The 10,313-nt window shown below is 48.4% G+C and overlaps 1 protein-coding gene across 1 annotated transcript in view; it reads left to right on the top strand.

The window, feature by feature from the left end:
- The first annotated feature begins 614 nt into the window (after positions 1-614).
- USP2 (ubiquitin specific peptidase 2) overlaps positions 615-10,313 on the top strand; it is a 147,701-nt gene continuing 138,002 nt past the window's right edge. Inside the window, exon 1 of the mRNA XM_060251272.1 lies at positions 615-717. The gene's annotated coding sequence lies outside the window, so the exon portion shown is untranslated. The remainder of the gene's footprint in view (positions 718-10,313) is intronic.

The raw sequence follows: 10,313 nt of genomic DNA, 5'->3' as shown, positions 1-10,313 counted from the left end.
CAACGATCTCGTATTCCTCTTTCCTGCTGTTGGTGCGCACTGCTTAAAATCGTTTTTCTTTAAAGGCAAGAACATATCGACATTTCCATATGAGACGCATTGAGCTTTGAATTTCAGTTTCAATTTTTTAAAAGACAGGATTCTAGTCCATATGACATGGTAAGCTCCAACCCCAGTGGGACTGGGGTTTTTTTTAACTTTTCTTTTTGCCAGATCTCCCTTTTGCTGTTCAGATTATACCCTCCGTCCCCTCTTGCCTTAGAGCCTCTCCCTTCCAGCACCTCTTTTTTTCTTGGAGCTGAGCCCCCAGCCCTCTATCTGGGCCCCCCATGTGCTGCCCCTTTAAGTCTCCCCCATTGCTGGAATGTGAGAGTTCTCCAACCATCCTGTGAGGTCAGATAAGACGCTATATTTATCTAGTTGGTAACCTGAGCTGTGAATTTCTGCCGTGGATTACACTGAGATCTGTTCCATTTGTTGGCTGTTTCGTTCTGGACTGGGGAAGTTGCTCCCGTCGGACTTGCAAGTAGGTTAGTACCTCCTTGTTCTTGATAATCAGTTTTCCTTTTTTTTTTCCCCCCCTGTCTTTTTCCTCTCCCCTCCCCCTCCCACCTTAGAAAACGCACCCCACTGCTCCAGAACTGAGCCTTCCCACGCAACCGGATCATCTCCCCTATGCCAATCCACTCTACTTCGGGCCTGTTGTTCCATGCACAGGTGTGTACAAAACCCTACAAAGGTGCGAGGGGCTGTTTCGTGAGACTCTGGTGGGTTCTAAGTAATGAAAAGGGGATTTGTTTTTTTGTCTTGGCTTGAGAAACTTTGTGTGGAGGGGGAAAAGACTATTACATGATGCTAGCAATGAGTTTTAGAGTCTAGGGCAGGGGTGTCAAACATTCAGTTCAGGAGCCGAATCAGGCCCCCGGAGGGCTCCTATCAGGCCCCCGAGCAATTGGTTGTCATCTGCTTCCTTCTCCCTCTCTCTTGCTTCCTTCTGCATAACAGCTTGCTTTGCCAGGCTTGCTCAGTTGCACAGGAGCTACAGAGCAAAACCTCTATTTTCTCCATTGGCTGAGGCTGCTCCCTTGGGGAAGGCAGGAAAGAGCCAGAGCTTCCTTTGCCCAGTTCCCTGGATCCCATGGGAGAAATGCAAAGAAAGCACCTTTAAGACCAAGGAGTGCTAACGTTTTAAGCATGTTTAAAGTTTTTTTTAAAAAAATATATATACATTTGCTTTTGTCTGTGTTCTTTATAAAATTTATATCTCTGCTACCTAATCATGAATAGGTACACACATGGCCCGGCTCGACATGGCTTGGCCCAACCAGATGTGGCCCAGCCCAAAAAGGTCTCTTTTATGTCAGATCCGGCCCTCATAACAAATGAGTTTGACACCCCTGCTCTAGGGCATCACTTAGGAAATATTGGGAAGAGCTGTAAATCGGGACTGATTTTTGTGGAAGTTAGGGTTGCCAGCCTCCAGGAGAGGCCCAGAGATCTCCCGCTTTTACAACTGATGTCCAGCTGGGAGAGTCCAGTTCCCCTGGAGGAAATGGCTGCTTGGAAGGGTGGGCTCTGAGGCATTGCTGAGGCCCCTCCCTTCCCCAAACCCCACCCTCTCCGGATCCACCCCCAAAGTCTCTAGGTTTTTTCCAGCACAGCCCTGGCAACCCAAGCTCCGTGGCTGAATGGGACTTTGAACCCCTGCCTCTCCAGTTCTGGCCCAGCAGCTTGACTGCTGCGCAGAAATCTGAGTAGGGTTGCCAATCCCCAGGTGGAGGCAGGGGATCCCCCAGTTTGGAGGCCCTCCCCCCGCTTCAGGGTCGTCAGAAAGCAGGGGGAGGGGAGGGAAATGTCTGCTGGGAACTCTGTTATTCCCTATGGAGATTTATTCCCATAGAAAATCATGGAGAATTGATCTGCGGGTATCTGGGGCTCTGGGGGGGGCTGTTTTTTGGGGGTAGAGGCACCAAATTTTCAGTGTAGCATCTAGTGCCTCTCCCCAAAATACCCACCAAGTTTCAAAAGATGGGACCAGGGGGTCCAATTCTATGAGCCCCAAAAGAAGGTGCCCCTATCCTTCATTATTTCCTATGGAAGGAAGGCATTGAAAAGGTGTGTCGTCCCTTTAATCGTGATGGCCAGAACTCCTTTGGAGTTCAATGATGCTTGTCACAGCCTTGATCTTGGCTCCATCCCTAATGTCTCCTGGCTCCAACCCCAAAGTCCCAGATATTTCTTGAATTGGACTTGGCAACCCTAAATCTGAGGGTTACATGGACTGTGGGAAACCAACCAGTGAAAGGACCCATCTTGGGTCTGACAGATGTGTAGGATAGGGAAGGGGGGGGATGAAGCAGGGCCGGATCTGGGGAGGGCAGTGGGGGAGTGCTTGTCCCGGCAGCTGACAGAGGGGGGGGCGCCAAATCAGGTATGGAGTCCATTCTATTCTATGGGCCCATAAATAGAATTGGCCCAGTAAGGGGGCATCATTTTTTTTAAATTTTGCCCCCCCCCCCAAAAAAATAACACATCGATCCAGTCCTGGGATGAAGGCGTAAGCAAAGCCCTGCTGGATCAGACCAAGGTCCATCTAGTCCGGTGTTGTGTTTTTCAAACAAGCCAACCGAATCTCTCTTAAGTAGGGTTGCCAATCCCCAGGTGGGGGCAGGGGATCCCCAGGTTTGGAGGCCCTCCCCCCGCTTCAGGGTCTCCAGAAAGCAGAGGGAGGGGAGGGAAATGTCTGCTGGGAACTCTATTATTCCCCATGGAGATTTATTCCCATAGAAAATCATGGAGAATTGATCCGCGGGTATCTGGGGCTCTGGGAGGGGCTGTTTTTTGGGGTAGAGGCACCAAATTTTCAGTATAGCATCTAGTGCCTCTCCCCAAAATACCCCCCAAGTTTCAAAAAGATTGGACCAGGGAGTCCAATTCTATGAGCCCCAAAAGAAGGTGCCCCTATCCTTCATTATTTCCTATGGAAGGAAGGAATTGAAAAGGTCCCTTTAAATGTGATGGCCAGAACTCCCTTTGGAGTTCAATTATGCTTGTCACAGCCTTGATCTTGGCTCCACCCCCAAAGTCTCCTGGCTCCACCCCCAAAGTCCCCAGATATTTCTTGAATTGGACTTGGTAACCCTACTCTTAAGAAGTCTGTGGACAGGATGTGAAAGGTGGTTGGTTGATTCCAGCATCTAGGGTTGCCAGCCTCCAGGTGGTGGCTGAGATCTCCTGGGATTACAGCTGATCTCCAGGTAAGATCAGTTCCCCTGGAGAAAATGGAGGGTGACACATTTAAAGGGACCGCACACCTTTTAAATGCCTTCCCTCCCCTGGAAATAATGAAGGACAGGGGCACCTTCTTTGGGGGCTCATAGAATTGGACACCCAGTCCAATCCTTTCAGAACTTGGAGGGTGTTTTGGAGAGAGGTACAGTGATCTTGCCTGGAGGGAGGCTCTATGGCATTGTGCCCCAGTGAAGTCCCTGTTCTTGACCCAGGCTCCATCCCAAATCTCCAGGAGTTTCCAACCTGGATCTGGTAACCCTACCCCCCATTCCGCACCAGGGGAGACCTGGCAACGACCCTAGCGAGAGGGAATAGCTACAGACCCACTTGAAGTGGCAATATTCTTACCCCCCCCTTAAAATTCCACTTTTGGGGGTCTCATGTTTATAGATTTTAATATTAACTTGACAGCCCCGTGGCGCAAAGTGGTAAAGCTGCAAGTACTGCAGTCCCTAATTGGATCCCGGCAGAAGCTGGGTTTTCAGGTAGCCGGCTTGAGGTTGACTCAGCCTTCCATCCTTCCAAGGTCAGTCAAATGAGTCCCCAGCTTGCTGGGGGGGGGGGAGTGTAGATGACAGGGAAGGCAATGGCAAGCCCAGCGGAAGCTGGGTTCAGGTAGCTGGCTCAAGGTTGACTCAGCCTTCCATCCTTCCAAGGTCGGTCAACGAGTCCCCAGATTGCTGGGGGAAGTGTAGATGACTGGGGAAGGCAATGGCAAACCACCCCGTAAAAAGTATGCCGTGAAAACATTGTGATGTGACGTCACCCCAGAGTTGGAAACGACTGGTGGTTGCACAGGGGAGTACCTTTACCTTTTTATTAACTTGAGAGCCCCATGGCGCAGAGTGGTAAAGCTGTAGTACTGCAGTCCTAAGCTCTGCTCACGACCTGAATTGGATCTCGGCAGAAGCTGGGTTTTCAGGTAGCCGGCTTGAGGTTGACTCAGCCTTCCATCCTTCCGAGGTCGGTAAAATGAGTACCCAGCTTTCTGGGTGGAAAGTGTACATGACTGGGGAAGGCAAGGGCAAACCACTCCATAAGAAGTCTGCCATGGAAACGCTGTGAAAGCAACGTCACCCCAGAGTCGGAAACGACTGGTGCTTGCACAGGCGACTACCTTTTTACCTTTTTATTAACTTGATGACATTTCCCCCCTCTAACTCCACTCCAGTGCAACTATAATCCGAATTATTGCAGGGCAGTCTCTCAAAAACCAGAAAGTAACCCACTCCTGCTTAATAAAGTGCCGAATTCCTTAATACAAAATCTCCCAATTGGTGGCCCTTTTCACCACCTGGCATCAGGGGAATGCGCTGAGCATATCAGTTGCTTGCCCAGCGGGACGCTGAGTGACACAGAGCTCTGGGAACAAAGTTCGGAGCCATCCAGTGAGTCCTCCTGGCGCCTCCTATGCAGCAGATGAGCGCGAGATTCTCCTGCATTTTGCTTCCCCAAACGGCTAACCCTTCTGCTTCCAAAGACTTCCAAGATTCTGAAGACCACTGTTTGGAAGCGTCAGGAGAACCTCGCAGAATCACACCTCCATAGGGTTGCCAAGTCCAATTCAAGAACTATCTGGGGTCTTTGGGGGTGGAGCCAGAAGCAAGGGAGTTCTGACTATCACATTTAAAGGGTCCGCACACCTTTTAAATGCCTTCCCTCCCCTGGAAACAATGAAGGATAGGGGCACCTTCTTTGGGGGCTAATAGAATTGAGCCCCCCAGTCCAATCCTTTCAGAACTTGGAGGGTGTTTTGGAGAGAGGCATTGGGCGCTATGCTGAAAATTAGGTGTCTCCACCTCACAAAACAGCCCTCACAGAGCCCCAGATAGCCACAGATCAATTCTCCATTATACCTTATGAGACTCAGTCTCCATAATAGGGAATAATGGAGTGTCCAGCAGACATTTCCCTCCTCCTCCCCCCACCCTGCTTCCTGATTATCCTGAAGCGGGGGGAGGGCCTCCAAACCAGGAGATCCCCTTCCTCCACCTGGGGATTGGCAACCCTGCAACTACAGCAGGAGAGAACAGAGACCACAGTTGGGTACAATATCACTAAGTTACCCTCCAAAGCATCTATTTTAGGGGTGGCCAATGGTAGCTCTCCAGATGTTTTTTGCCTACAACTCCCATCAGTCTTAGCCATTGGCCATGCTGGCTGGGGCTGATGGGAGTTGTGTCAGTATTTGAGTCTGTATAATGTATGACATAATGCTTAGATTGTGAGCAGCTGAGAATGACAGCCAATGACAGATAAGATCATGTGAGCTGAGTCAGGTGTGCAGTTCCCCCCCCCCCCTCTGTACAAGGACATGTGGGAGTGGGTAAATGACTCAGCACTATGTTACTATTGGCTGGCTGTAATATAAATGCACATGGGTGACAGTGTCCTCCCCTAGGGATTTATCTGATAATTGGCGAAGCATTTCAGGTTTTCACGGCTGGTAACATCATTAGGGTTTGTAGGATCTTTCGGGATCAAGTGCCGTGTTCTACTGGAGAAAGTTTTCCTTCCAGACGTTTCATTCTCAGCTGCGAAGAACATCCTCAGTGGCGTTGCAGCAGGAGCAGATATCGCTAGAAACAGCAGCTCTCCAGCAGCCCTGGCCCCACTCAATGCACAGCAGCCAAGAAGGTCTGAGCGCCTGCTCCAGCTGCAACGCCACTGAGGATGTTCTTCGCAGCTGTGAACGAAACGTCTGGAAGGAAAACTTTCTCCAGTAGAACACGGCACTTGATCCCGAAAGATTCTACAAACCCTAATTGGCGAAGCACTTTGGCACTCTGTGCAAGCTCTTGTATATATTCACCTTGTAAATACTTGTACAATACACACTACTTTATTTAAAGTCTTTGTGTGTGTGTGTTTCCTTGTTGAGTCTACCTGAACAGTCAGCTGCGAGCATAACTCAGCCATAGACCGAGACATTGTAGGCAAGAAACATCAGGAGAGCTACCATTGGCCACCCCTGATCTATTTGACCCAGGGGAATAGATCTTTGGGTGCAGTGGAAAATGTATGAATGGATTGTATTTTAAGAGCATTTGCCAAGAGCCCCGGTTCCTCTATTACCTGCGACCTGAAGAAGATTCTTTAATAGAAATATGTTTTTGAACCTGGGAAGCACGTTGTCACGTACAGATATGAAATTGACGACTTATCTTTGGCGTCATCCCCTGCGTTGCTTGAAATTGACGGCAACTGCTTCGCAACCAACACGGTGTATGTTAGCAGGCTGTTGCAATATATAATTAGGAATGGGAGCAATACCGATTGTGGACTTGTGATACCAAAAATATACAGTGAAACTTAAAAAAACAAAAGAGACTTAAATGACTTTTTTTTTTGGTAAAGCTGGAATTTATTAAATATTAGTGTAACTTTGTAACACAGTGAGCGGATCAAGTATCGCTGATTAAGTATGCAAAATAGTACCAAGTCAGAATCTATGCCAAAATATACTATTTTGGCATGGATTCTGACTTGGTACTATTTTCACCTGGAGAAAATGGCTGCTTTGGAGGGTGGACTGTGCAAGATTGTACCTGACTGAAGTCCCTCCCTCCCACAAACCCCCCCCCTGAGGCTCCCCCCCCCCCCAAAAAAAAATCTCCAGGTATTTTCCAAGCCGGAGCTCACAACCGTAGGAGTATCGCTTCACTAATTTTCTTCCTGGAACGTCATGAACTCCAAAACGTCCTAGTGTTAAGAGCCTCACTCATTCCCCAAGGCCTTTTTCCAGGGCAAAATCTTCTTTTCAAAGGACTCCTTCACAGAGAACTGCAAGCACTGTGCTGATTTATTTTATTTTTTTTTTGCAAGCTTTGACTCTGTCTTCCCAGCCTCTTTGGTTGTTGACGGTCACTACCAGGACAGCTAATTACAGGGAACCGTCGCTAAGGAATGTGCTGCGTTTCTGGCATGTGTTCCCTCCATGCTCACAGTTGAGCTAAGGCCAAAAGCAAACTGTCACCATGAACAACAAGTGCTGAAAAGACACATAACACGGTTGCCTGGACATCTAGCCAGCCGCTAAATTTGAACCCAGCACCCAATCCACCTTACAAAGCAGTAGCAGTTAGAGCAGGGGTTGTCAAACATGCGGCCCGGGGGCTGAATGAGGCCCCCAGAGAGCTCCTATCAGGCCCCTGAGCAACTGGCTCATGTCTGTTTCCTTCTCCTTCTCTCTTGCTTCCTTCTGCATCTCAACTTGCTTTGTAAGGCTAGCTCAATTGCACAGGAGTTACATAGCAAAACCTCAATTTTCTCCATTGGCTGAGGCTCCTCCCCCTTCTGGTCCCCTGGGGCGGGAGGGACAGAGCCGGAGCTTCCTTTGCCCAGTTCCCTGGATCCCATGGGAGAAATACAAAGAAAGCACCTTTAAGACCAACGAGTGCTAATGTTTTAAGTTTTCTTTAAAAAAAAAAATCTTTAGTTGTGTTTGTCTGTGTCGTTTAAAAAGTTTATATCTCTGCTACCTAGTCTTAAATAGCTTGGCCTGACAAGGTCTCATTTATGTCAGATCCGGCCCTCATAACAAATGAGTTTGACACCCCTGGGTTAGAGTGTTAGACTAGGACCTGGGAGATCCAGGTTCGAATTCCCATTCTGCCATGAAAGCAAGCCAGGTGTGCTTGGGTCGGTCACGTAGACTCACCTGCCTCACGGAGTTGTTGTGAGGAGGAGAACATGATGGAGACAGAGAGTGTATTGTGAGCCATTCTGGTCCCATGTTGTGGAGAAAAGCGGGATATAATTAGAGTAAGCAAGTTATGAGCTCTCAGTTTTTATTTGCTGACACTTCTGCCCGTATTAGTCGCTTATAGCACAACAAAGGGGAGGAAAGAGAACTGGCTGTGTAAATCTTCCTTGAAATAATTCCTGTTCTCCCTCGGCGAATTGCTCGTCAGATTTTGTATCTCTCCTCCCTTGTTGTTCGAATAGCTACTGAATTTGTTCTCGTTGTGCTTCTCTAGAGGGATGCTGAATGCTTTTAGTGTTTTTTTTTTAAAGTTTCCACTGGGTAAACTGTTTTATTCTGCTTCCCCCCCTCTCAGTTACCTTTCACTAGATATCTAGTTTCTTCTTCGAGGTATCATGCATGCCTTTTAGGGTTGCCAAGTCCAATTCATGAAATATCTGGGGACTTTGGGGGTGGAGCCAGGAGACACTGGGGTGGAGCCAGGAGCAAGGGTGTGACAAGCATAATTGAATTCCAAAGGGAGTTCTGGCCATCACATTTCAAGGGACCGCACACCTTTTAAATGCCTTCCTTCCATAGGAAATAATGGATAGGGGCACCTTCTTTTGGGGGCTCATAGAATTGCACCCCCTGGTCCAATCTTTTTGAAACTTAGGGAGTATATTGGGGAGAGCCACTGGATGCTATACTGAAAATCTGGTGCCTCTACCTCGAACAACAGGGCCCCCAGAGCCCCAAATACCCACTGATCCATTCTCCATTATTTTCTATGGGAATAAGCCTTCTTAGGGAATCATGAGTTCCCAGCAGACATTTCCCTCCCCTCCCCCCACTTCCTGATTACCCTGAAGCGGGGGGAGGGCCTCCAAACCGGGGGATCCCCTGCCCCCACCTGGGGTTTGGCAACCCTAATGCCTTTATTTGTTTGTTTATTTGCATGACTGGCGCTTGCACAGGGGACTACTTTTACCTTATTTAAATTTGCTTCAGGGCTTTTTTTGTAACAGGAACTCCCTTGCATATTAGGCCACACACCCCTGATGTAGCCAGTCCTCCAGGAGCTTTCAGTAGGCCCTGTAATAAAAGCCCTGTAAGCTCTTGGAGGATTGGCTACATCAGGGGTGTGTGGCCTAATATGCAAAGGAGTTCCTGCTACAAAAAAGCACTGATTGCTTTATTTATACTCTGCTATTCTCTCCCATGGGGACCCAGAGTGGCTTACATAGTTGTAATGTACTGGGTTCGGACACGAGTAACAGTCAACATCCTTTATTAGCTAGTTTATCATAAAGACAACATGGCAGGCTAGGGCCCCCTATTATATGCATTGCCCAGAACAACCCGCTTCCTGGTCAGGTCCAATCCTGGATGAAAGAATCCTGGATGGAGAAAGTACATAAAGAAGTACTTTTCTCCCTTTCTCACAATACAACTCGTGGGCATTCAATGAAATTGCTGAGCAGACAGGTTAAAACGGATAAAAGGAAGTCCTTCTTTACCCAAAGGGTGATTAACGTGTGGAATTCACTGCCACAGGAGCTGGTGGTGGCTACAGCTTCAAGACGGGTTTGGGTAAACATATGGAGCAGAGCTCCATCAGTGGCTATTAGCCACAGTGTGTGTGTGTATACACACACACATATATTGGCCACTGTGTGACACAGAGTGTTGGATAGATGGGCCATTGGCCTGATCCAACATGGCTTCTCTTATGTTCTTATGTGACACAGAGCGTTGGACTGGATGGGCCACTGGCCTGATCCAACATGGCTTCTCTTATGTTCTTATGTACAGAGTGTTGGACTGGATGGGCCATTGGCCTGATCCAACATGGCTTCTCTCATGTTCTTATGTGACACAGTGTTGGACTGGATGGGCCATTGGCCTGATCCAACATGGCTTCTCTTATGTTCTTATGTACAGAGTGTTGGACTGGATGGGCCATTGGCCTGATCCAACATGGCTTCTCTCATGTTCTTATGTGACACAGTGTTGGACTGGATGGGCCATTGGCCTGATCCAACATGGCTTATCTTATGTTCTAATGTGACACAGAGTGCTGGACTGGATGGGCCATCGGCCTGATCCAACATGGCTTCTCTTATGTTCTTCTGTGACACAGAGTGTTGGACTAGATGGGCCATTGGCCTGATCCAACATGGCTTCTCTTATGTTCTTAATCCTGACCAGTTAAACTTCCTGCCACAGATCTTCATAGGCGGATTGCCTTTGCCCTTTATGTCAGGTGACCTGTGGTTTCTTGCCGGTCACCTCAGTGTACGTAGTCGTGCTGTGTTGGAATTTCAGGGACTGAAAT

The sequence above is a fragment of the Heteronotia binoei genome, chromosome 12 (assembly GCF_032191835.1).
Source record: "Heteronotia binoei isolate CCM8104 ecotype False Entrance Well chromosome 12, APGP_CSIRO_Hbin_v1, whole genome shotgun sequence".
In the NCBI taxonomy this organism is placed as follows: domain Eukaryota; kingdom Metazoa; phylum Chordata; class Lepidosauria; order Squamata; family Gekkonidae; genus Heteronotia; species Heteronotia binoei.
Note: the sequence above shows the minus strand (reverse complement) of the source record. Positions and strands in the feature narration are given on the sequence as shown.